The 27,720-nt window shown below is 36.1% G+C and overlaps 1 long non-coding RNA gene across 1 annotated transcript in view; it reads left to right on the top strand.

Annotated features, from left to right (window-relative positions):
* The first annotated feature begins 5,292 nt into the window (after positions 1-5,292).
* The window catches only part of LOC141501071 (uncharacterized), a 133,508-nt gene continuing 111,080 nt past the window's right edge, over positions 5,293-27,720 (top strand). Inside the window, exon 1 of the long non-coding RNA XR_012472127.1 lies at positions 5,293-5,725. This is a non-coding gene — a long non-coding RNA (uncharacterized LOC141501071). The remainder of the gene's footprint in view (positions 5,726-27,720) is intronic.

Genomic DNA, 27,720 nt, shown 5'->3' with positions numbered 1-27,720 from the left:
AGATTTTTTTTGTTTTAATTTTGGTAATTGCTAACAGATCTTGATTGCTGTTGGTAACTACACTAAGGTTTTTTTCTTCAGTTGTCATTTATAACTGCTTAACGTCATATATATGAAAGGTTATTGGTATGATAATGTATATATGCCTTTGTATTCTTATTGTACTGCTAAAAGTCTGTGCCGTTACTAACCTCTAGAGATGTTTGCAAAAATTCTCTCCTCTATAAAAGCAAATAATAGTGGCGATTAACTTCATAGGGCTGTGAAAAATAAGAGCTAATAACAATTGCCTACATGGGTAGGCATGATTGGCATCTTTGCCACCTTTGTTTCAATTTGGCTATCTGGAAAATAAGAGTGAAAATAGTTGTCTAACTCAAAAACACTTTGTGGAGATGGATTGCTGGTAATATTTTCTTACCTTCAGCAGTGTGGTGTAAAACCCTGTCTGTTCTGGTCTTTGTCTGACTGGCAGCCTTGTGGCTTGCTCAGTAAATTGTAGGGCAAGACTTTTGCCACCAGGGATTAATGCTCTCACAAAGTTAAGTGGTGATACAGGGGGGGACTCAGATGCCATAAAACCCTTGCAGGGCTACTATACTCATTCCCCTGCTACAGCTTCCAACCTCTACCTCCCCCTCCCATCTGAAAAAGGTCATTCTCTAGTCTACTGTTTGGACACCCATTGGAGAGTTGCCAAGAATGTGCATACAGTTAGAAGGCTGTATATGGTTGTGGTGCATGCCCATACCGGCTGAGGGGGCTCACTCTAATGACTCTGCTCCTTGTTTATGAGATTTCATGACATTTCACTGATCATCCCAAATATTATAACATCCAAAATTATTTTGGAAAAAACACATAAAAACCCTAAATGATGTTATTATTAGTATTATAAATGTGAATTTCATTAATGAGTGTGTGAGTGTATGAAAGAGAAAAGTTTTGATGTATAATTGAGTCATGCAGACTCTGATAATCTGTGGACTTTTTGATAGGAACTTTTGAAATCTCAATCTCTTTTTGATTTATTTTTATGTACTTCATTATGGAAGCCACTGCCCCTTCAAAATGGCCAATGCAGCCCTAATCTAGCACACATGTAAAAATATTTCACAGTTGCTATTGTTTCCACGGCATCCTTATACTTCATTAGTGCTAAATATGATCTATTAAGTTCTATGTTGAACAGTCAGGTTTTGCATGAAATTTTTTCTCAAAAAAAAACATGAAGCCCAAGTTGCTGAGTGAGCAAAGAACGAATCGGCCTCTCACCGCTGGGACTCCCTCCAGACCAGCTTGCGGTCCTAAGAAAAATGAGTTGGATGGTCTCAGCTCAGTCCCTAATGAACAGTAGTAGATCACATCACAAAAACTAGACACGCATAATTTGGCACCATTGACAGCAGACTCCCCAGCAAAGGCTTGGGGCTTGCATGTCTGAACTAATGTAAAGCTGGAACTATCTTTGACCTCTTTGCTGAAAAGGGGGTGGAGGGACAGTGAAAGGAGGGGAGGGGAATATAGAAGAGTAGCCACTCCTCAAAGAGAGGAAGAGAGAGGGGGAGAGAGGGAGAGAGGGAGAGAGGGAGAGAGGGAGAGAGGGAGAGAGGGAGGGAGGGAGAGAGGGAGAGAGGGAGAGAGGGAGAGAGGGAGAGAGGGAGAGAGGGAGAGAGGGAGTGGGGAGAGAAGGAGTGGTTTCAGGCTGGGGTGGCACACCGCTGTTGACAAGGTTTCTTTAGTTTGGGAAGGAAACTGTGGTTCTAGTTCTTCTCTCTGTCACTTGATCAGCAGTTTGCTCCTACCTACAGCAATGATTCTGGAGCAGGGTACAAGCATCTCCTGATGGACCTGGCAGAGAAAATCGGACACTGGGACAAACACCCATAAATCAGGACTGTCCTGATTAAATCAGGCATGGCTGGCAAGTAAGTTATTAGCCGCCTGTGAAACTAATTGTGATACTGATACACTCATTTTTGCAATGTCTTTCAAACACCAGTTGTGATGGGAAACAGCTGTTAGACTCTCCTCCCCCCCAAAAAAGAAAAGAAGTACGCTTCAGATTCAAAATCATAATAATGTCTGTCTTCTCTATTCCCCTTCACAAAAGCTCTTAGATTCTTCTATTCTACTCTAGACAATTATTCACAGCAGGCGGGGTCAGTCAGGATGAGCACACTATTGCATTTAAAGTTCATCTAGTGAAGGGGAAAAAAAAAGAGACAGAGAAAAGAAAAAAAAAAGAATTTGCCTTCTCTTAATGTGGAGGGGAAGTGGCATGTTGAAAATAGGTTAGAAATTCAGGTTATAAAGGAGGAAAAGAAATAACATAGAAAAGAAGAGACCCTGTAAATGGTACAATTTGACTGTTTGCTTCATTTATGAGCCCACTGGCACATGGTAAAGGCATTTGAAATCTTCCTTTGAAAAAGAAGATACACTAGATATAAGATTGTTTTAAACACATGAAATAAATACTGTGGGGGTATATTGAGCTTTTTTTTTTAAAGTCTAACTGATAGTCTTCATCCTGAAGGATTTTTCAGGTGGGTCTAATTCCATCCTCTTCCCTTTTTCTTCTTCTTTTTTTAATGTTTCCCCCTTTCTCTTTATTTCTCTCTTCTTTTTGTTAGTGAAATAAAACAGGGTGTTCTGTCACTATAACTGTATAAAGAAAGGAAGAAAGGAAATTGTGAGTAGTAGAGTAATTTTTGCTTAACATGTTTTACTGTAAATTGGAGTGGGGGCTGGGAAGGAAAAGTAAGGGATCATTTCTGATTTCAAGAATCTAACCCCAATCCTTTTGCCTTAACAACAATGTTTTTGCTTCCTGTTTGTTCACCAGAAATGTTTATTTACAACATCTTACAAGACATTTTTTCAATTTATAACGCCTGTGTCATTACATAATGGATCATAAATGATGTTGCCTGTCATAGAGAAACAGAAAGTCATCAAACATTTTCTTGCTACTAGTTTTCCTTTTGTGGTAGAAGCTCAGAGCCAGCTCCAGTTGGGAGGTCTCAAGGCATCCTTCCTGGCATCTTGGCCTCAGCTAGGCCAGAGATAACCAGAACTTCACAACTCAATAGCTCCCGAGGTTGGATTATGTTTTTTTACTTTCCAAAGAGTTTAAAATACACACACACACACACACAGCAACCACAGAAGCAATGACAAAATTCTAACACTGTAGAAAACAGTATTGGTTAGTTTAGATGATTCAGGCTTCCTCTCTGGAATAAGAGAGCTATGTGACTATCTGACAGTCATGAGTTTTAGCTATATATGCTTATTGTTTTATATCTTATGTGTATATTATGTCTTAAAAATAAAATTAATAATGAAAATGTTAGATTAGATGTCATGAATTAAATACCTGCACAGTTGATTATGAACTATTGCCCATTTGTTATTTTCAAGCATTGAGATTATTCCTGAATAAGGTAATTCTCAAGAGGGAAGGTTCAAACCAGTTAAGGTTAAACCAGTTCTTAACTGGCTTGTTTCTCAGTCCCACTCCCTGGATGGGTCTCTGGGTCTAGGGTTAATAAGGTGATTTTGTGAATGTACTTGCCATGAACTACTTTGAGAGTGGGGCTACCATGTGTAGGAGTTCACTTTTCACTGTTTTAAGATGCCTGGCTGCCCCTTCCATTCCATCTATTCTTCTTTTGCTACAACTCGAACCAACAAAATGTGCATAATGTGAGGACAGGGTGCAATCCTTATTCCTGACCTGGATGAGCTCTGACAGATAGAGGCTACAACTGAGAGAGTCAAGCTGGGGCTGTGTCTTTCATCCTCTACTTTATGGGTTGCAAGAGAAGCTGTCCCTTGGCACAGATGTCATGAGAAGGAATACTTATTTAGCTTTCTTTTCTAAGTTAGAGATCTGAACATTCTAAATTCCTCTATCTGCTAATCAGGAAGTGAGTTTAACATTTTGGATAGGTATTATATTTATAACATCTTTTCCTGATATCTATAAAGTCTGAAGATTCCAAACACTTTGAAAAATCTGTATGCAGCAAAATTACTTGAAAAAAAATACTAGCAGATGTAGAAACAAAAATGGGAATAAAAATACTCAGACTAAGATTTTTTTCTGATACTAAGTTCCTATCTATCTTGGGCTCCCTAGAGCCTGTTCTCTGTTGTTCTCCAGATTTACCCCCCCCACACACACACACACATAAAAAAGACTGGTTCAAACACCTTTCAAAAAACATTAAGTGCATTGTTTATCTGAATGCAAGCCTAAAAATCAAGCTTAGGAGAATAAGAAAATGCCACCTTTTTACACTGCCTACCATATAGAATTGTGAAATAGAATTCTAGGACACCATTCTTGTTGAATTCAGTTTTAATGAATCATCTTCAGGGAGTGGGAAGAGGTTTCTGCGATGTATTTTGCATTGTTATGCTAAGTTTGCATTAACCGTACATCAGTGAACACATGGAGTGATTTTCGATTCCAGACAGGGTTGTGCTGTATTAATCAAGCATTTTCCCCCCATCAGGAATAGTTTCATAAAAGTCCTTACTTTTCTTTCTCCTGAAAGAGGGACCCTTCACAAATGCTCTTCCTGTTGCAGGTTTTAGTTTGCTTGGGTGTCAGTTTGGTCCTCCCTTGCCGACTTGCAGATGAGTTATAAAAAAGTTGAGTCTGACCAGAATTGATTCAAAAGGATGTACCTTGTCTGATTCCTGAAAGATTTGCACTCATGTTTGGCATTAAAATTAAAATCGTGTTTTGGATGCATGTCTTCACAATCAGAAATCATGAATAAGCTTAATACCATCCCAGAGGGGGTGTCTGCAAAGCAACGATAGGTATAAACTTTTTATTATACGCATTGTTGCTCCTGTAATTAGTACAGTGTTAGAAATATGATTTATTGATGGCATAAACACATTTGTAACTACATACCGTAGGTGGATGTACTCTGCATATCACACCATGGGCACAGAATCCTTTAGAAATGTGGATTATGTGAAATTGCCTGCAGAATTTCCCTTGCATTCTCCACTAGTTCTGTAACTCTTCAATTTAGCTGTCGCCGGATAGAGCTGAAATCCGAACTTTGCCAAACACTAAAATGCTTGTTGGTGACAGAGAAGGCCAATTTCCTCGGGTGCTGACTATGCCAGAATTCAAAATAAAGCAGGGCGAAAGAGAAGGTATTAAAAAAGGGGGGGGGGATTTCTCAAAAGTTCAATTTTATTCCAAGCCATGAAATTCTATTTTCTCTCCCTTTCTTCTCTGAGAGTTAGAAGAATGAGTGGAATTTTGTTTTCCTGTTGGTTAATAGGTGAGTAAATATTTACTCTTGTGAGAATGAAAGGGACACGGCTGCCCTGCAGACAGGAGCTCCCTGTTGATGCCAGAGATAGGTACAGTGCCGGCAGCTGGAGGTGGAATTTCATCATTCTGGCCCTTCAGTGACCTCAACCTTGGCTTGGCAAGAGGAGACTTAAAAAAACCAGAGGGTGTTTTCGATTTCAATGCCGCGTGTTTCCTAGGATTCCCTTAGCAAGAATCACGATCCTCAACATGTATGGTCTTTTGTGTTGAGAGTGTGTTGATGTAAATAGATATTTAAAAAAAAATCCAAGCAGGAAAACCAGCGTTTGGGCATAGGACGGAGAAAATAACATGATCACATCATAAGCTGTTGTATTTGAAGAGAGAACTTTTTACTCAAAGCCTGAAGCCAAGGTATGGGTTACAATGAAGTGAAATGTAAGTGTCCATGTATTCATTACATAAATATATCAGAGAGGTAAAAAGGCAATTCCGTTTCCCTGGCTATTCAGTTTGTTATAGGGGGTTAATGTCGAAGAGGCAGCACTTGGGAGATCCCAGCTGATTTGTTTCAGCTGGTCCCTTCCAGGCAGCCTGCTTTTGCATTTTAACCCTTTACTGATCATCTGCAGTTCCTGAGCCGGCTCCAGGTGGCTATAATGATGCGGTTGGTCCTTTCTGACCTGGTGCTTATTGGAGTATGTTTCTGCAATGGCTGCTGATTTCTATCAGTGGTTTTGTACTATGCAGGGAGTGGTCCAAAGGCACAAGATAAAGACCAGCATCCTTAGTGGCTTAATTGAATTCCTGCCTGAAGATTAAAAAAAATGGTCTAGATAAAAGGTTCTGAATCTGGTTTGCTGAAACTTAACTTAAAAAAAATTGTTGACTACTGTATTTCAGTATAATCAATTTCTTTTGTAATCTCTATATAGTTTCTACATTTGAAAACATTTGCTGGAGAAGAGGTTCATAGTCTTTCCCACACTATCAAAGAAGTCCACGTCACAATAAAAAGGTTAAGAACCTCTAGATCAGGTGATCACTTGAGTCATTCACCTTCCTGAGATTCTGTGAACTTCTTTTGCACCGCTGGATCATGGTTATTACCAAACATGCAGCTCTATTGTCAGTAAACTATTTGAAACAATGCAGTTGTGGGTCAGTGAATACAGTATGAACATTGCCCCTTCCTTCAGAGTGGTTTATATGTTTTGTTACCACAAATATTTGTAGTCTTCACCTAACCAGTGCAAGAGTTAGAACTCTCCATTTGTCCTGTCATTATAGGATTTAAAGATATTTGGGGCAATAATTTCTATTCATGGTCCAAATTAGTATGAGTAAAAATGACATTTCTGGGGAGGTGGTGGTAGGGATGTGATAAAGTTTGGAAGCACCCAAGTTGAATGTTTTATGATTTTTCTATACAAGAAATGAATTGTTGACCTCTAAACTAAACATTAGTACAGCTTGGCAGATATATTTTATAGACCTTGAGGTAAAAAAAATTCTAAAACCCCAAACCTCTCATTGTACCATGAGTGCTTCCCCCCCCCCCCCTTAGTTGGAATAACTCACCCACTGAGGAATCTTCACTGCTGCCTAGAAGAGATCGAGGGTACACCTTTCATGGAAGTAAGCACTGCTAGCTAGAGAAAAGGAAATATCAATATTATAGCCTGTGCCTTCGGAAGTTTCCTTTGTATTTCACAAATGAACTACTTTTTTTTTTTTTTTTCCCTATGGTTTGACTTTGTGGAGTAAAGCAAGTCCTCTCCCTTACTCTACCCCCACTCCTCCCCAACAATGTTTATTTGCATGGCTTGTATACTTACTAGAGAATGGTGTACCAGCTTAATTAGAGTATTTTTCTTGGGTCTGCTACTGGCATCATGGGAACTAGTTCTACTATATATTGCTCAGAATACTATTCTATGCAAAGTACAAGATGACCCTTAAATTAAAATGTGCTTTCCTGTCTTTCAGAAATCAAGCAATTTTTTTTCATTGTTCAGATTCCAATTTTATCATCTATTTGTAGAGATGGAGAAAGAGAAATTCTAGATCTGTGAGGAAAAATAAAAACAGCTTAGAGGAAACGTCCTTTTGTAAATGTGGCTTTCTGGAGAATAAGGATCATTGGACCACCGACTTCATTTCCTAAGCATTTCCAACACATGTATTTGGTACATTGGCATGGCAGCTAGATTGACAAGACAGACCATGATGGCTCCAAAGGGTCAATAAAACATGCACCATGAAGGATTTACACAATAGGCAGTAATGGCTTCTTTGGAACTGCTATGGTCTATTGGGTCAATAATAATCCACTTTTTAAAGAGTGCCAAAATATGAATTTACCCAATAGACTGTGAGTTCCTGATCTATCAGGTAAACAATATGCAGTTTTCATACAAATGGAAGACTAGGATGGCTATCTTTCAGAATATGCAGGATTCATAAAACTATATTCCCTATATTCTATAGAGATACAATTAGGGATTTATGTGAAAATGCTGAAAAATTATAAAGCATATCTAGTAATTGTTCTAGTCATTATTTAGAGGTTCTTAAGTAGAATTTATATCCCATATTTAGGTGATAGTGTTTTAATCACCAATGTGAATTAAGGGCATGTATCAAAACTCTATTTCCCTAAAATGGAGTTATTTATGATAAAAAATCCAATGTTAATAAAATATCCCCTTTTCTTTAGTGATTATGCAGATATCCATTTGATAAAAGCATATGTGTACATCAGATATAAAATAAAATTTGTAAATTTAAATGAATTCTTCATGTTTATAATGTATTTTCTTTTATAAAATTAAAATAGATATAGCAGAAGATACAGTACCTTTTCTGCATTATATAATTTGAAAAATACTCCCATTATTCCAGCAGGTGGCGACATACAGCAACAAGCGTCAAGGAAAAAAGGGGGGGAAAAACTTCCCAGCAAAAACTGACAGAAATACAGGACAGAAGGAAATATATACAAAAGAGAGGAATTAAATGAAGAGTTTCCAACACAAATGGCTATATGGCATAGTTTTCTCTAATAAAGAGTGCATGGGAAAGATGGTTCCCATCCATACTCATTTTGAACATCTTTTCTTTTACTGACTTGAATTCTATGATGCTTGGAAATTTGGTTGAGGAGAAAAGCCTGGTAAATTATTATTATTTTTTAATAAGAAAAAATCCAATAAGAATAAAACATTCATAAAAATCTCTTCTGTATGAGTCCTCAGGCAGAAGAAATGGTGTAAGCACCCATGTATATCCTCCCCGGGCTCAGAAGCATAGGGACATTCTTATCTTTTTCTTCTCTCTGCAGGTGTGTGAATTCTACTCCTGCTACAACTGGTGATTTCCCTTCATGGGCTTTGTTTTATTTTGTCTTTGCATTTTTTTTTAAGAACTGAGAATCTATGAATAGCAGACTCGATAGGAAAATCTTTTTCTTCATTTTTGGCTTTTCTTGAAGAGGAGAGTTCCTTTTTAAAGAGTCCCATTTATTTCCATTTTTTAGGGTTGCTTAATGTGTTCTACTCCATGGAAAAATGGTGTGGCTGGAGAACATGTGTGTGAGTATGTATGTGTTTGTGTGTGTGTCTGTGTGTGATTAGTGCAATCTGTTTAAGATTTGGATGTTTTTGCCATCTGTAGCATGATCACACAAAATAGCAAAATAGAGGTCTTGCCTTCCTTAGCAAGGAGCTGAGAGCAGAATGACAATATAGAACTGCTTTCTGTTTTTACCCCTGTGTTTCAAGTGTCTGTTTCCCGCAAATATCTACCATCGACAATATTGACTGTTTTATCAGGTCTCAGGTATCTCTATCAGTCTATCTTGAATTGTCATCCAACAAAAGATTAAATGCTGTCTGCCTTCTCCTCGTGATTTTCAGTCTTCACATCACAAACTTTTCAATCACATTTCAGCAGTGTACATTTAGCTTACAGAACTCGGAGGACTTATCTTCCTAAAGCAGGTGATTTAGACCATGTTTACCTTGAATTCTACTAAGATATCTCTCAGCAATCCTGTCGATGTTCTTGATGTACTTTCCAAGTCTCTCTCTCTCTCTCTCTCTCTCTCTCTCTCTCTCTCTCTCTCTCTCTCTCTCTCTCTCTCTCTCTCCATCCCTCCCTCCCTCCCTCTCTCCCCTTCTCATCTCTCTTCTTTATCCATCTACTCCACTTTCATTTTTCTCTCTCTTTCTCTTTCCTCTTTTTCCCTTTCTCCCTTTTCCCTTCCCTCCCCATCTCTCTCTGTCCTTCTCTGTCTCTGGATTTCTCTCTCTTTCTCTGTCTCTCTGTCTCTCTTTCTTCCCTGTTCTCCATAGGAGAACCTAAGGTCTTGATCAAAACAAAAAATTCCCAATGACAGACAAGTGCTAGTTTTCAGAAGGCTTATTTTAGTACAATGACCTTGTGTTGTTAGTTTTTAAAATGAAAGAAACATAACCATAGACAGCATTGTTCTAAATAGCTTCCTCATTAATAATTTTCTGAAGGCCCTTATCACACTTGCACTTTCAGCTCATGAATCAGCCAGAGCAGGAAAGGGGTATAAGTGTGTGTGTGTGTGTGTGTGTGTGTGTGTGTGCGCGCGCAATGTCAGCTGTGAACATTTTTCCTTTAACTACGTGATACCTGAGGAAGTTGTGGTAAGTGAGGGATCCTCAGTAATAAACTACAACCTCATTTACAAGGAATTCAGCAAAACAAGTTGACTGTGAAACTATTTGTCTGCCAGTACACCCATTTTCTGCTTAGAATTCCAAATCAACCAGACTAACTAGACTTGGGATAAATAGAAACGAGAGAGAACGACACATCTATTTTCTCATGAACTCTGGAAAGAGAGTCAATTTATAGTCAATCCAGATGGGAAATGTGTGAGTACAGGAAAATATAATTAGTAACTTAAATGTTTCCCCTCCCCGTTTATATTTTTCACATGAGAAACTAGTTATTTGTGTGACCCTCACTGTATGAAATGGGCTGTGTCATGTGAGAGTTTGAGGGGAACTGAGGCACAGAGATGAAATGATTTGTTTAATGAGTTTTAGTAGAGCACTTTAGGAACTTTGGCATCCTAAGCTCAGCCCTCGGCTCCTAACTTCATCTTTGTACACATATGTAATTCTCATTTAATGTTTTATGGGCACACATGCAGAGGAGACTACGTCTCTCAAAAGCCAAAAACCAGCTCCTGCCAGTAATTGAAGCAACCATTGGAATTTAAAAACCTAAATTATTGCTCGTGAATGTGAAAAGTGAAACATGAGTAGAAGCAAAAAGAGTAACAAATAATCACTTGGTTGGTAAATTGCAAACCACTTTGAGGCTTTAGGCTGGCAGGCTGGTGGTTGTTTTACCACTTGGATTCTGCTCTCTTTCCCTTTTTGCCTGTATGGTTACTTTGGTTGGGGTGGGAATTTGCCAGATTTAGAGCCCACTTGAATTCCATGGTTTGGGGATTGAGGAGTGAAATGGGGCCTTCCAGGGTTTTAGCATGTTTGTGGCTGATAAAATAGAACTTCCAGAATTCTTAACTCCCTGGTTCCTTGCTGTACAACAGTCTTTTAAAAAAAAGATGACAAGAATGTGCTAAATGTACATTATTTTTATTTATTTATTCATTCATCTCTCTCTCTCTCTCTCGCCATGAATAAGAATCATAGTTGATTCTTGCTAGGTTATTAGGAAGAATGGCAAAGGACACAGAAAGCTTATCTTGGAGTCATGAAAATCTATCTATCTATGTATGTATATATATCTATATCTATATATCTATGGATATATATCTATATATGCATATATTCATGTATGTATCTACCTAGTTATCTATTTTTTTTGACCATGAATAAGAATCATGGTTGATTCTTGCTAGGGTAGAGGGAAGAATGGCAAAGACACAGAGAGCTGATCTTGGAGTGAGGAAGATTTGGGTTTAAGTATTGCTTCTGATACTCCTGACTGAGCGATGCCTGGCATGTTACTCAACCTCTGGCTTAGTTTACTCAACTATGATATGGGAATGAATCATAGTGCTGCCTGTTTCATTGGGTTGTTGTGAGAATCAAATGAGATTAGCCCTTATCAAAGTGCTTAATAAATTATTATTCCTTTTCTTAATCTCTCAATGTGCTCAGACAAATCTTTATAATTTTCAGAGCATGTGTCAATTTAGTTTGGTAGAAGGACTTTTTCAATGGGTGTATGCTATACCAAAGAAATTGCAGGGCAGCTAGGTGGAGCCATGAGAGCACCGGCCCTGGAGTCAGGAGGCCCTGAGTTCAAATCTGACCTCAGACACCTAGCTGTGTGACCTTTGGAAAATCACTTAACCCCACTGCCTTGTAAAAATCTAAAAGAAAAAAATTGCAGATCCAGTCTCCAAAGAGATATAAAGCAAAAGCTTTCAGGAGCATATTACTACTATTCTTGTGACCCACTGGGCTACACTGAGGGAACTTTACAAAGCTTAGTCTTCTAGGAGTTGTATTCCCAGGGATTGGCTATGTCACCATGATGTCACTGTCAGTCAAGGCAACATCCAACACTTTACGCTCATTTTCTTTATTAATTTCAACGAAGTGAAGGAATAGCAATAGGTCACAAGAAACATTTTTCAATGTTTCCTCTAATATTTAAAAATATATGAAAATATGGACAGTCATTTTTTTCTTGGTTATCCCAGTATAGTACCTAGTATATTGCTTTGCAAATACTTGGTGGGGAATAAATGTGTGTTGGTTGATTGGAAGTTGATCTAAAAATCACATAAAATGTAATCTACTTCAAACCTGAGGCTTCAAAGCACACAATTGTCTGAGTTGGTTTTAGAGGAATGATTTAACTTTCAAACACCTCCTAGATAATAGCTAGGTTATTATATAGGAATCTATATAAAAATCTGCTGATTAATATTATTTTATTAGTGATCCACTGGCAAATGGACTGGAGGAATATCTCTAGCACATTAAGTGGACTCCCAGGATGGGACATGAAACCAATCTGCATGGGATGAGAGGATATATCTGGCTGCTCTTTTGGAGATCTAATCAATAGATATTAATTGATCAAATATTCTGGCACTTATATTGGTGACAAAATAATTAATAAATAATCAATAAAACAAGGAATAGATAACAAATTGACATTCACTGTCATTAATAAAATTCCTGTTGCTTTAAGAAGAATCTAAAGAAACCCCCCCCCAAAGAGCAAAACATCCCTTCTTAGATATTGTAGTCAATTATTTATTATTCAGCTTTCCAGTGGCAGTATGTTCAATTATAATCAATATGAAAATGTTGTCAATTCTGTTAAGACTTTCCAGAAGTATGAGTAGTTAAGTGACCATTATTGCAAACAGAAGCTCCTGATGAGTTGTGTGCAGGACAAGATAAAATTATCAAAGCTACAGTTAATGGTGAATGTTAGAACTGGAAACTCTACCAAAGAGGCACTATACAGGTGGAGAATAAACTTAGGTGGGAATGACCTTTGAAGAATGCATTCACCTTTCATTCCAAGAGACTTGTCCATCACCTTTCCTTATATGGGATAAGCTTATTTTTTTGCTATAGATGTGGAACACATGCTCACATACCCTGTTAAAATCAGATAGATAATCCTGATCATTTATATATATACTCAGAATTCAAGTAAAGGAAAATTTTCAGCTGGAAAACACATGTGAAAACACCAGCTTTATGTGTATTCCATGGTATTTAAAAAAAATCACCTTACAGATTCATCTAGAGGGAATATCAATATATGCTGGCTTCATTTATTTCATAGTAAGTGAGCTAGTTTGTAGGGAAGGGTGAACTGGTTCCATTGCTCTTTTGGGGAGGCTGCCAAAAAAGATATCATTTTTTAAATGAAAAATTTTACTTTGGCAAAGTGATGTGTTACTGCTGTCATTTTTGGTTTTGATGGTAAAAGGTAAAGAATGACTATAACTTTTTATACTGTACTAGAAGAATATTCTAGACATAGGTTCAGTTGGCACTCTGTCACTTATGATCAATTTGATTACAATTAAGCCACTTAATCTTGCTGTGCCTCAATTTCTTCATTTGTAAAATAGAAGTACCTACTTTACATGATTGTTGTGAACTAGAATAAAATAATATATATAAAGTGATTTGTATGTCTTAAAATGCTAGATTGAGACCAGCTATAAAATAATTATTATTTCTCAACTGCCAGATAGTTTTGATAAGATTTTCCACTGTAGAAATTGTTATGGTTTGCAAAATAGTAAGTAAAATTTTTAAAAATTCTCTTGATCAAATTAATTTTTAGTATTATCATAAGTGAAATTTATAATAACAGTGGGCATCATAATATTTTATAAGAAAAATGGGCTTGGAATTAGAAGAACTGAGTTCTGGTCCCAAATCTACCAATTAGCAATAAACTACTATATTATTAATAATGAATTTACTTTAATAGTTTAAAATTTGCTAGAACTTTTGGAATTCTTTGTATATCTTTATCTTGGCCTTATAAGGGTTTCATTTAATCATTCTTTCATTCAACTAGCATTATTTAACTGCCTTCTATATGAAAGGCACTGAGCTAGACATGGTGGGATAGCCACTGATGATTAGCATATTTTGAGTAAAAGGTGGAGGGTTTGAATCTGTATTCTTTTCTTACTATATGTCTGTGACCTTGGACAGATGATAAGCTTTATCATCCATATAATAGGTGCTAGGATTGATTAGATAACTTATAAATTTTCTTTAAGACCCAAAATCTATGATCTGTGATTCCTGCTCTCAATATGCTTAAAATCTATTAGGAGGCAAAACAGAATGATACTTGTCTTTACGTAGTTGAAGAGGCGTTGCCTTTAACCTTATTCTTCCCCCAGAGATCAAAATGAACAATGGAGGGAAGTTATAGAGAGGTAGATTTAATTAAGCTCATGAAAAAAAATTTTCTAATGTTAGAGATATCCAAGAATGGGACTTGCTGTATAAGGAGAAAGTAAGTTCACTCTCAATGGAAGTTTACAGGGGATGAATGATAACTGGTTGACAATTTTGTACAGAGAATTTTTGGTTAGGTATAGTTTTGGCTAGATGGATGGTCTTTGAGCTCCCTTCCCACATTGGGATTCTGTGATTCTGTATAGTAATATATTTAGAAGCATTTTACAAAGTATTATGATTATTATTCATTTTATTTTTATTTGAATTCTAAGAATTTTCATAGAAATTTCCCTAACAGTTTTAATCATTTATAAAATACTGAAAATTACAGTTCATGTATTATTAATAGCCATAATGTATTCTTAGTTGATAAAGTTATTTCTATATGAATTTATGGATATATTATTTTTATATTCTATATCAAGCAATTAGAAAAGTTAACCTGTACTTAACTTAAAATTTTTTAATAAGTTAAATCTTGATTTTATCTGCTTGAGGCAGGACATGCTAACAGGGATAAGCTATGTAGATATGAAAAATAATCTGCATTGTCACTACTTTTCATGATGTTTGGTGTAACAATGCTAATTCCCTACTCACGTGATTAGGATGCAATGATTTCATGAAAATGTCAGTGCAGGTCTATGGAAAAGACATTATGATGTCAAAATGAAATGAAACAATGTTAATTTGTCTATGGAAACTCCGTTCTCCTGCCAAGATGAAATAGAACCCTGTATTCAGCCATCTTGAGCCTTGGCACTGGAGTGCTTAGAGACCTCTACTGGAAGGCCCCAAAACGCTGGGTAATGTGACAACCCACAGGGAAAAAGATTTATTTCTCTCTTCCCTCATCAGAAGCTAAACATAAAGAGAGGTAAAGCTGTTTGAGGGATTATAGTATTATAGGAAAGACTTGGGTTTTCAAATCTTACCCTACTGGGGCATCAGGACAAGGCAAGGTAGAGATAAAACATGAACACTGGTGCAAGGGAGAGAGGTAATGAAGGAGAAGGTGTTCAGTGATTAGAAAACCCTTCTAGCAGCCAATATTGATTAGACTTCAAGGAAGTGAGCTCCATAGCTCCTTGTAAATTTATGTATTTCGTTGGTGTGAAATGTTATTGGGTATTAAAATGTATACAACACCTAACTGACATCTGGGATTATAAATTCACAGAACAAAGGTGTGCATTAATTCAGGTTGGATGTTAATTTGGTCACATAAAACACTTCAGTAAAACTAACATTTGAACATGACCCAGAGTCCACAAAAGGAGCCAAGGATATGTAAGGAAAATAATAATTCTAAGCACTTTGAAATCTAAAGTAATTTGGTTTAAAAAAACCCAGAGGTAGTTTCTTGCTACTCCTCACGCTTTATACAATTTATATTCCCCATGCATTTAATCATGAATCTTAAAGAATGCCAAATTTAGATATTTTTTTTAAACCTCAGAATTTGAATCCTCTTAGAATCAATCTCCTAAGCACTTCTGGTTTCCATCTAGTAGGAGTCACTATCCCAAGGCAAAGTCTAAATTGACAGGACTGAAGTGGCCCACTCTGCAATTAGCCACTAAGTTCATGATAGATATCCTGTCCAGATAAAGTTGGCAAAAATATCTGTTTATATAGCATGGAGGCTGTCTAAAAAACCTTCATATGCTATTCTGGCTGGCCTAAATTTATGACATAAATGCAAGATACTCTTCTTATGTTTGGGTTCTTAGTGCTTCCTTTTCTTACATTTACTTAATCCACAAAGCACCTCTCTTCATGAGACCTTGGGAAAAGGTCAATTTATTAGAATGAAATAAAATCTGTCTTTAGACTTGGTTCTATAAAATTTCCATATCTTCCACCTTAAGCGATGAAGGCTATTTCTTTTGTTCTGAGAGCTTTTAGTCTTATGAGATTGCCCTCACTCTTCCCAAAACACATGCTTGGAATTGAAAGGTGTTTAAAAAGAATTGCACCCAATGTATCTATTCTCTTTTGGCCCAAATCACTTCTCATCTTGCAGGTAGGAGAGTTGACTGTTCTTGCAAGAAGGAGAGAGAGCTTTTAACATTTGTAAATGAAATATAAAGTCACAAAATCTCCAAAACATAAGAAAATGTGTCATTCATGAGAGAATTGTAGTTTTCTATGAGCTATCTACCTCAGCTTCCCCTTGCACATATTCAAGGATAATCAAAATGCTGAAACCTTATAATTGGGTTCTTCAGTTTAAAAGTAGACGGTGTTCTTTTTTATCAGAAATATTTTTTTGTCTCACTTTATATATTAATAATGAGGTCCAGGTTTTTTTTAATCCTATTCAAAGGAAGAGTAGGAAAGAGTTGAGACAAATTTAACAATCTAGATTCATATGAATGTATGTATGTACCCAAGTGTGCATATACTACTTTGTATATAGCCACATATACACATATGTAAAGTAGAGAGGCTTCTAAGGTAACCATCAATCAGATCTCATATTAGCTCCATTCTATTCCTTTGTTTTCTTTGAAGCTGTTAAAGCAAAAGCTTTAGGTTTTGTTCATCTTGGAAAAGCACATATCAAATGTTTCCTTATTTCTTTTCATAATACCATAGGAGAGGGTGTTTTATCTTTCTTTTTCTAATTTAACATAAGTAGAAATTGTCAGTCTGAAATTGACAGGTATTTGTTACAGTCAACAATGAATTGTTCAAATTTGGGATCATCTACCAACACAGTCAGTGCCTGTCAGATGTCACAACAGTGTGAAAACTTATTAAACTACAATGAGAAATACAATAATTTGAAGCATTGTGGGTAAGATTTGAAAGGCATCTGGCATACGCTAATGAAGTTAGTCCTCAGCCATTAGTGCTCAATTCCAATTGCTGGAGTGTCTTTGGGTGCAGGTTACTAGTGCCCTTTGATCCTATTATGAAAAGAATGAAGTTTTTTTAGTATTTCTCTAGTATGTTATGTGGTATTTTCCAGAGTCCTTTATAATCATGTTATTAGTTACTACTTACAGGGGCTCCAGGAATTGGGTCATTATTAGAGTTTCTATGGCACAGAGAAGGAAACAGAAAATCAAGAGGTTAAGTGACTTATTCATGGAGTAAGTCAATGCTACGCCAAATCAGAATTTCTTTCTCCTGAGTATTAGTCCTTAGAAACATCACTAATGCAGGGAGGAATTCCTTAATGACTATTCTGTCTCAATGACTGAATCAGCTTTTAGGAATGGGCATGATAATCTGTACCAATGCATGTATATATTCACAATGACCTCTCCCCTTTCTGTTTTTTTTAAAGCCTATCAATTTACTGAAAATGACATACTTTATTGGTTTAATCAAAATAGATAAAAACTGCTCAATAGTATATCCTTATTGGTGATCATTTCAAGTCATCCTTGATTCCATGTCAGGTTTACTGATATGTGCATCTTTGACTGCTAAAAACGTCCTTTCCTGTGCAGAAAAGCACCATCATCTAATTAGAGGAATGAAATGATATTTTGGATTTTCTTTTCTTTTTCATCTCAAAGATATTGGATTGGTGAAGTGTAGAAAGTTTCCAATGCACATTCAGAATAAATTATATGGAAAAGGAGGGAAAGGATTAAGTAATATAAATGATAATCTACTTCTTTTGCTGGAACAAATTCAGCAACAAATGATATTTGTTAGAAAAAACTTTGAAAAGAATTGTAAGTTTAACTCTTTTCTTCTCTCATTACTGCTTTTCCTGTCATTATTCTTTCCTTCTTTTTTAATCTATTCATTATAGGATAATGAGCTCAACTTTTCTAGAACATTGTTCTAGAACATATTAAGGTCATGGTCAGAGAAATGCTGTTAATAGAGATTACCTAGATTTTTAACAAAACATATGAAAAAACCATACTATTCTCTATACAGAATGTAGAAGAGAAATATATGCTGAATAATAAATGCTTGGGCAGGTTCAGAACTGGTTGTGTGATTAAAACTCATTAATGGTTTAATGTTATCTTTGAATGATGGCAGGTACCAGGGATCTGTTCTTGACCTTTGCTATTTAATTTTCTCCATATGAGTGAAATTAGTCAGCCAAAACACACACACACACACACACACACACACACACACACACACACACACACATAAAACCTAAAGGAATTTGAGGTTGAATTAAATCAGGCATAGAGTCCAAGTTTCCAAGGTTGGGAGAATGGTCATTCTCCTACACTCTGCCCTGGAATATTCTGTTTAGTTCTGAGATTACAGTTTAGAAAGGACACTAATAAGGACATGAGATCTTGTCATTTGAAGATGAAAAAAAATGGGTATGTTTAGGATGGAGAAAAGAAGACTTGAAAGAAGATTGTTTTCTTCAATTAACGTGCAAAACTTTCATGTGAGAAAAAGATCAGATTTCTTATTCTTGGACCCAAAGGTATTACTGGGAGGAATGGATAGGAATTTGTCAATTTAGCCTTGATTTAAGAAAAACAAAACACTTTCTAACAATCAGACCCATCCTGAAGATAAAGACTGGATGACTATTTGTTTGGTATAGTGGATAGATTATTCCAGTTCAGGTATGGGTTGTTCTAGATCAGCAAGACAAGCACATGGCCTGTGGGTCATGTGTAACCTACAACACTCTGGAACCAGATTAATATGTAATTGGGACTCCCAATTTATAAATGGTCAAAGAATATGAAAAGATAATTTTCTGATGAAGAAATTAAAACAATCTACAGTCATGAAAAAAATGCTCTAAATGATTATTGATGGGGGGTGGAGCCAAGATGGTGGCTTGAAGGCAGGAATTCCTGGAAACTTGTTCCCCCCAAACTCCAAAAGCCATCAAATTATAACTCTAGTCAAAATGTAGAGGGGCAGAACCCACAGAAAGACTGAATGATACAAATTTCTAGTCCAAGACAACTTAGATGATCTCTGGGACATGTCTGTTCCACCAGGAACAGGGTTTGGATAAAAGGCATAGTGCAGCCACAGCCTCCACACAGCACAGCCAGGCTGGATGACTAGATCTGTAGCAGAGGGAACAGCCAAATGGGTGGTGAGAGAACACTACCACACTAGAGTGAGTGCAGAGTGGATCTCTGGTCTCAGACCAGCCTTACAGTGAGAACCTGCAGCAGAAGTGGGCAGAGTCAGCCAGCATGTCCAGAGTTCTCAGCTGGTAAGGGAGTGGGGGAGACTGCGGAGATCTCTCTGCTCTCCCTGGGGCAGGACTCAGCTGTTTGCCCACACTCAGATTGCAATTTGTGCTTCCATAATACCATAGCTGAGCAGGGCACAGTTCCAGGGCAGAGCAAGAGACCTTGGAGGAATTAAGATCACTGTGGGTTGTCCCAAACCCCCTCCCCCCGCAAAGTCCTGGAAGCACAGTAAATCAGTCATAGACTGAGGAAATGAGCAAACAACAGAAAAAGAATCTGACCATAGAAAATTATTTTGGCCACATGGAGGACCAAAATGCATACACAGATCATGACAAAATTGAAGCTTCTGTATCCAAAACCTCCAAGAGAAATAGAAAATGGGCTCAGACCATGGATGAGCTCAAAAAAAGATTTTGAAAAGCAATTAAGGGAGGTAGAGGAAAAATTGGTAGGAGAAATGAGAGCGATACAGATAAATCATGAAAACCAAGTCAGCAACTTGGTGAGAGAAATACAAAAAATACAGAAGAAAAGAATTTGTTGAAAACCAGTTTAGACCAAATGGAAAAAAGCAACACAAAAGACAAATGAGGAGAAGAATGCCTTAAAAAGCAGATTTGGCCATCTGGAAAAGGAGATAAAAAAGCTCTCTGAAGAAAATAACTCCTTCAAATGCAGAATAGAACTAAAGGAAACTGATGACTTTGTGAGAACTCAGGAAGAAAAAAAAACTACCAAAACATCCCCCAAATTAGAAGAAAATGTGAAATATCTCATTGGAAAAACAACTGATCTTGAAAACAGACCTAGTAGAGATAATTTAAAAATTATTGGGCTACCTGAAAGTCATGATCAGGAAAAGAGCCTAGACTTAATTTTTCAAGAAATATACAGCAAAATTTCTCTGAGACCCTAGAAGCAGAGGGTAAAATAGAAATTGAAGGAATTAACCAATCACCTCCTGAAGCAGATCCCCCCCAAAACTTCCAGAAATATTATAGCCAAACCCCAGAACTCCCAAGTCATAAAGAAAATACCAAAAGCTGCCAGAAACAAGCAATTCAACTACTGTGGCTCTATAGTCAGGATTACACAGGATCTAGGAGTATCTACATTGAGGGCTTATAGGACTTGGAATATGATATTCCAGAAGGCAAAAGATCTTAATTTGCAACCAAGAATCAACTACCCAGCAAAACTGAACATCCTATTATTGAGGTTTCTCATCATTTTGGAGGGGGAGGATGTTTATAATTACTCTCACATCAAGATTATTGTAATAATATAAAATAAATTAATTACTTAAAAATGAATCATTATTGATTAAAGAAATGCAAATTAAAACAAGTCTGAGGTACCACTTTACACCTGTCAGATTGACTGATTTGACTAAAAAGGAAAATGATCAATGTTGGAGGGGCTGTGGGAAAACTGAGACACAAATACATTGTTGGTGGAGTTGTGAACTGATCCAATCCTTCTGGAGAACAATTTGGAATTAACCCCAAAGGGCAATGAAACTGCTTATCCTTTGATCCAGCAATACCACTACTACATCTGTATCTCAAAGAGATTACAAAAAAAGAGTAGAAAACCCCTATATAAAAAATACTTATAGCAGTTCTTTTCATGTGGCAAAGAATTGGAAACTGAGGAGATGTCCACCATTTGGGGAATGACTGAACAAATTCTGGCATATAAATAAAATGGAACCCTATTGTTCTGTAAGAAATCAGGAGGGATGGGACTTCAGAATAACCTAGAAAGACTTTTATGAACTGATGCTGTCCACTCAGCAGTGAGCAGACTTAGAAGGTTGTACACACTACATTGTGTGATGGTCAGCTATGATAGACTTGTTCATTTCAACAGTACAAAAATCAATTGGATAATAGATAAATATAAAAGATTTGTAATAGAAAATACCATCCATATTCAAAGAAGCAACTATGTAGTTTAACTGCAGACCAAACTTTAGTATCTTTAATTTTTAAAGGCTGTCTTATGTATTATTTTTTCATTCTAATTTTTTCCCCTTTTGGTATGATTCTTCTTTCATAACTTGATTACTATGGATCTATATTTAGCATGGTATACACATATATAGCCTACATTATATTGGTTCTGTCAGGGGGTGGGGGAAAGGAAGGAGAGGAAGAGAGAGAAAATGTGAAACTCAAAACCTTACCAAAAAATAATTATTGCATGCAGTTGTAAAAATCAATAAATTTTTTTAGGATTTTGCAAGGCAAATGGGGTTAAGTGGCTTGCCCAAGGCCACACAACTAGGTAATTATTAAGTGTCTGAGACCAGATTTGAACCCAGGTACTCCTGACTCCAGGGCCGGTGCTTTATCTACTGTGCCACCTAGCCACCCTAAAAATAAATAACATTAAAAAATGTAATTGGAAATATTCACTCCTTTTAAAAATTCAACTAAATAGAAATTTATTTAGCATAAGCATGTGCAAGAAAATATGCCAGGCTATGGGGAAAGGAAAAACTACCTCTTTACCTCTTTCCTCCTTTAGGCAACCAGTGCTCAATCCTTTTCCCTCCTCCTATCAAAGCCTGCCTTTTTTTGAAGGAGCTTGCTATCAGTCATTTACAATTTAGTATGAATTTAATCAAATTGTGACTTTTCCTATAGATTTATATTTCATTTTAATCTTCATCTCTAAGTATAAGTCCCTTGCTAATGAGATTTTAAATATGTGTGAATTTTGGTCTCTGAAATCATGCTCTCTTAATGGGCACCTATTATGCTTTTTGTAAACAGACAGTGATATTGCCTGGGTCAGGTTTACAGAAGTGTTCCCCGCTTTCTAAGTAAGGGTTATTCACCTTTAGAATGCAGGAATGATCACTCTTTCCCAAATTTTCCTTTAGTTGACTTTAGGGTTGAGATTTCTCTTAGCCTCTTTTTTGCTCCTAACTGGGACTACTAACTTCAAAAGAAAAGTAAGAAAGATGAGCATAAACTCTGAGGCTACTTGCCTCCTGCTTTTCACAAGCCTATTTAAAACAATTAAGTCTCTTACTCATGACTTTTGAATAGCTCAGGGAAAGTGAACAGATTTACTACAGTTAATCTTTTTTACAATTTAAAGAGCTTATAGAAATTATTAATCAAATCAAAACCATATGACTCTAAATCTGATTAACCTCCAGCTGGGAAAAACAAAAACAAAAAAACTTACAGTTTTGATCTAAGGTTCAACCTTATGTCCTGTTTAATTTCTGTACGTGACAACACATTCACTGGCTCACTCCATTGCAGTAGAACTGCTTTCTATTCTTCTCCTCAACCCTCCACACACAAGGAAATTAGGACTGATCATAGTTTTATATCAAGAACCAAAAAATATTTTAAAAACAAATCTTGATCACTATCATCTTAAAGAAGAGACTAGGAATAAATGCCTACCATCTCTGGAATCTATTCAAGAATTATATTCAAGTACTTTATTTGGGTATTTTACTGACTTTTCATTGATCTCAACTCTGACCTGTTAAAGTCAAATGTTTTTTCAAGTATGGCCTGAGCTCCAATTTCTAAAGGTCTGTAGAGCTGGATCTCTGAGCTTTTCCTTTTTAACACAGAAGTTGGTCTGGCTATTCAGATCCACTTACATGAAGTTAACCCTACCTAAAGAGTTAATGCCACTACATAAAAGGTTTAGCTTATTCATTACAAAAAAGTGGTTGTTGTCTTTCCTTCTCAAAGAGGGACAAAATGATAGTCAAATTACAGTGTGTCCAATTATGGCTGACCAGTATGAGCTCAGAATGCTGTAACACAAGTCAGGCACAAATAGGCCATGTGAACATTTGAAGTGAGTTCTCTAAATTTGCACATCTAGTGTTTCTTTTGAACTACTTCAATTCTGCTTTGCTCAGAGAGCCCTGTACCTTCATTGATGAGGTCACTCCACACTGGGAGGCAATATAATTATGTGACTATTTATTCCCTTTATTTAAGGTGTAACATTGATCATATCAATGCCTCTATCCTCCAACAAATGTATTTAACTAACTCTGATAAAAGTCTAATACAATATGATGAGCCAACAAATACAAATTGGATATGCTCTATCCTTTAAAATTGATTGTTACAAAGGAGTTTGAATGCATTTTAAAAATTCTTGGCTATATCTTACTCAGTATATATATCTATATATCTATATTTATATATACATATGTATATATATAGGCACTATTTAGAATATGTTTGAGTCATTCTCTTATTTATTATTCTCAAATGAAGATTGAATAAAATAAATTCTTAGTCTTGAATTTAAAAATATTTAATTTCCAATAATTTAATTTCAACAATTTAACAAACATTTATTAAAGACCAAATTACATGCAGTGCTTGCTCTAGTGGATGGCATACTGTACCTCAGATCAAGAAGACTCAGCATAAGGCTCTAACTGACATATATTACTGAAGTTGTATAACCACAAGCCCCTATTCCTCTCAGTGCCCCCAGGAAATCTCCAAAACTCTTAAATTATAGATAGATACATGAGTAGAGGAAGTTTCCATATCTGGCTTCCGCAAACTGATAAAATTCTAGATCTTGACCTAAATACACAATACATACATACATACATACTCACTCAATTGCATGATATGTGAATATTTGTTGATATATACATACATGCAGATATATATGTGTATGTTTTTGCATGTCTGTAAGGCACTATATCAAGTTCTAATTGCATTAGAAATATCCATTTCATAGTTCTTTTTTTGGGGGGGGGAGACGCAAGTAAAAGGAATATAGTTTGTTTCCTGTAAGGATTTTCATAGTATATAAAATGTAATCATCAATGAATTTATAATCTTATCAAAGTAGGTAAGCAATGCCAATGATTACCCATCATCCATGTCTTTTCATTCTATGAGAATCTTGACTATGCTTCCCCAAATGGCCTCTACAACTTTTATGGAGAACATCTTTTCAATCAGTGGTTTCAAACTCAAGTAGAAACCACTGTAGCCAAATATTTTCCTCAGATACACATTGACTTAGAAAAACACAAATTTGTATTATCTATATCCTATTATATATGTTAGTAAATATTGTTAGTTATGTCTTATCTTAACTTGGTTCTACCACATTCTTGGTTATTATGAACTGCATGGCCTATAGATGGTGAATTTGACATTTTTCTGATCTAGAGCCTTTTCTTCATGGTTACTGTTTTAGCATGTGTGCTGTTTTTCTCCATCCCTCTTGATCCATTATTGCAATAATGACAAGAAATTAAATTTCTATAACGCTTTAAAGTTTACATGCTTTATCACAATTGATATATATCAGCTTATGAGGAAAGTAAAATATGACTTGATATTATTGAACCTACTTGTGTATACATTCTTGTTGGCAATATGGTAAAGGTTACATATGCCTATCATGTGTGTCTCCATTACTTTTCATGTCACTTCCAATTTTGATCTTCTGGAGATTGTGGTATTCCTTGGCTTGCAGGCATGTAGCATCACCAGAAGACTTTCAGTGTTAAAAAGAAAAAAGGAAGTAAAAGAGAAATAATAAATACATAAATGTTATACTTGATGCCTAACAAAATACAGAAAGGACATTGTCTCTGCAAGAGGGAAATAGAAATTTTGGTCATAAATCAATAAGGAGACACAATTTAAACTATTGCCATACATCAGGTAGGATACCTGTTAGTTTTGATGGAGCCCTGTGGCTATATGACAAAACACAATGAATATCTAATAATGCAGGACAAAAAAGAAATCACTGATTCAAATGATTATGAAGAAAGTGGAATGAGACAACTACAAATGAGGATGGGAGAACATTGGTGAAATATGAAATTGGCCCCCTAAAATGGCAAACCTTGATCACAAAGCCCCGGTGTGTAGAGAGAATACTTCTAGCACTGAAAGGAGTCAGCCATCAAATAGAGAGGGATCATCTCTCAAAAGCAGATGAAGCTCATCTACTGTAAATAGGGAGCCTTGAGAAAAAGAGTCAATGAGCCCTTTCCCTTTTTTGTTTGGCTGTGCTGCCATTGACTAGTTGTCTGAAAGTAACCGATTGTATGAATCTGAACAAAGTGGGACACAGGCCAATACTCTGAGCCAAGAACTCCAGGCAAGTTATCAAGAAAAGGCTTTTTTGGGGGGTCCAAGAACATTTTACTTAAAATGAAATTCCCTGTAAAGATGCACGTTGGCTTTTATTTAAAGATATAGCATCTCTGAGAATAAAGTAAGGGAAAGAGGAAATTAAAAAAAGCAACAAAGGAGGGAGGTCTGGCAGGTTGGCTTTTCACCAAGTGACCCCTTCATAGACCACATGGGAGCCAGTGCTATATGAGACTACCAAGGATATGAGCGATTTATAGCTCTTTGTTTGGTCTCTTGATAAGTATGCCTGTAAAGTGATGCAAGGCAAAACAAACCAGGACCTACCATAATTGCAAAGTCCCTGTAAATTATTTTAAGATGAGAGAGACTCATAATATTTATATTCATTTCATGTTAAACATCAGTGCCACAGTGTCCCAATGATAATTAAGCAACCTGTCTGGGTCTCCAGAAGCCAGAATCTTTTGCTCCCCATGGAAGATGAAATAGTTATTCATAAGTCAGGATTTGACCATCGCTGAACAATTTAACTGATGTGTGAAATATGAGGAACTCAGAGTTTCCTATTGAGTATTTGGTATTTGAGATCAAATGTGATGGTATTTCTTTTGTGTTTGACCTGCCGGACTTAGTATGCATTTACATATATATGTATACATATATCTGTTTATACACACACACACACACACACACACACACATATATATATATATATATACATATATATACATATATATATATATATATATATATATATATATATATATATATATACACACATATACTGTTCCATTGGGTAGGGAAACTAGCTGAAACTCTGTAGATAATCCTAAATGGTATTCCATTTAAACATTTTGTTTTCTTTATTGTACAACTGTAGAGTTCAGAATTTCGTCTTCCACTAGTGAAACCTAGCAAGAGTACTCTAATTTCAGGTTAATAACATGTGACTTTTGAAATTTAGAGGTGTGACTAATTAACCCAGTTGATTATAATCTGATGTTTATGAGATCCAGAAAAGCAGACTTATTTCACTTTACTGTTCTAACAGCTTGAAATGGCATTAAGATTTTTTGGACACCAAAACACATTATTGATCATGTGGATTATTGGGCAAAAGAGTGTGGATGGACCAGATTAAGTCCATCATCATGACTGAAAAAGCAATAACATCCAATTGAGGGAGGTTATACAAAGCAAAGTACATTACTACTAAGATTTACCTACCATTCTGATACTAATACCAATTATGGAAGAGTAGTTTCTCTTCACTCCCAAAAATCTTTATAGGCCACACTGCAAGGTCACTTACACCACCTTGAGTACTATATTCAGACATGATTCAAATCAAGACAGATTACATTAAACCAAGTAACTGGCCCAAGTATGCCTCCTTCTCATTAGAAAGGTCTTTTTGTTACTGTAATATTAATTTGCATAGAAAAACTAAGTGGAAAATGCCTTTTGGTCAGATTAGGAAATGAAATTGCACGAATTTTGATTATCAAGGTTATATAGTTATCCCTTCTACATCATGACGTTCCCCATTGTGGTTTTGATTTATTGCAGATTGCCATGAGTAATTAAATGGAAATTTTGGGGGAAGTTTTGCTGAAGCCACAGATGACCCTTGAAAACCAGCAGATAACACAGATCAACTACTTAACCAAAATTTTACAAATAAAGTACTGTAAACATCCCATAAAAGACAAAGAAAATCAAACTTCCTCTCTGGTATGAAAGGAAGGTCAAAAAATTTTACATGGATTTTCCAGATCGCAGAGGCACTGGGCCCCTAACCCCTGTGATGTGGAAGAAATAATTGTAAACTGTGGGAGGACAATGAACTGGCCTCTGAATTAAGTAAGAAGAACAAATGAGTCTGCTTTGCATTTGAGAAATGCAAAAGCATTTTTAATGACTCAAAACTTCTTGAAATAAAAGTCATCTTAATAAACAAACACTGATATTTTCATTGATGGGATAAGAATGTGAATCATAGTTCTGCAAGGATACAAACTTTCAGGGCATCCAAAGGACAATATGGTGACATACCTTGGGTATTAGTAGCCTGCAGTGTATTATCAAAAAAAGATGTATAAAATTTATGAAGACATAAACAAAAAAGTTGGTAATTCTTGAGAGCA

Source organism: Macrotis lagotis, chromosome X (assembly GCF_037893015.1).
Source record: "Macrotis lagotis isolate mMagLag1 chromosome X, bilby.v1.9.chrom.fasta, whole genome shotgun sequence".
Lineage (NCBI taxonomy): Eukaryota > Metazoa > Chordata > Mammalia > Peramelemorphia > Peramelidae > Macrotis > Macrotis lagotis.
Note: the sequence above shows the minus strand (reverse complement) of the source record. Positions and strands in the feature narration are given on the sequence as shown.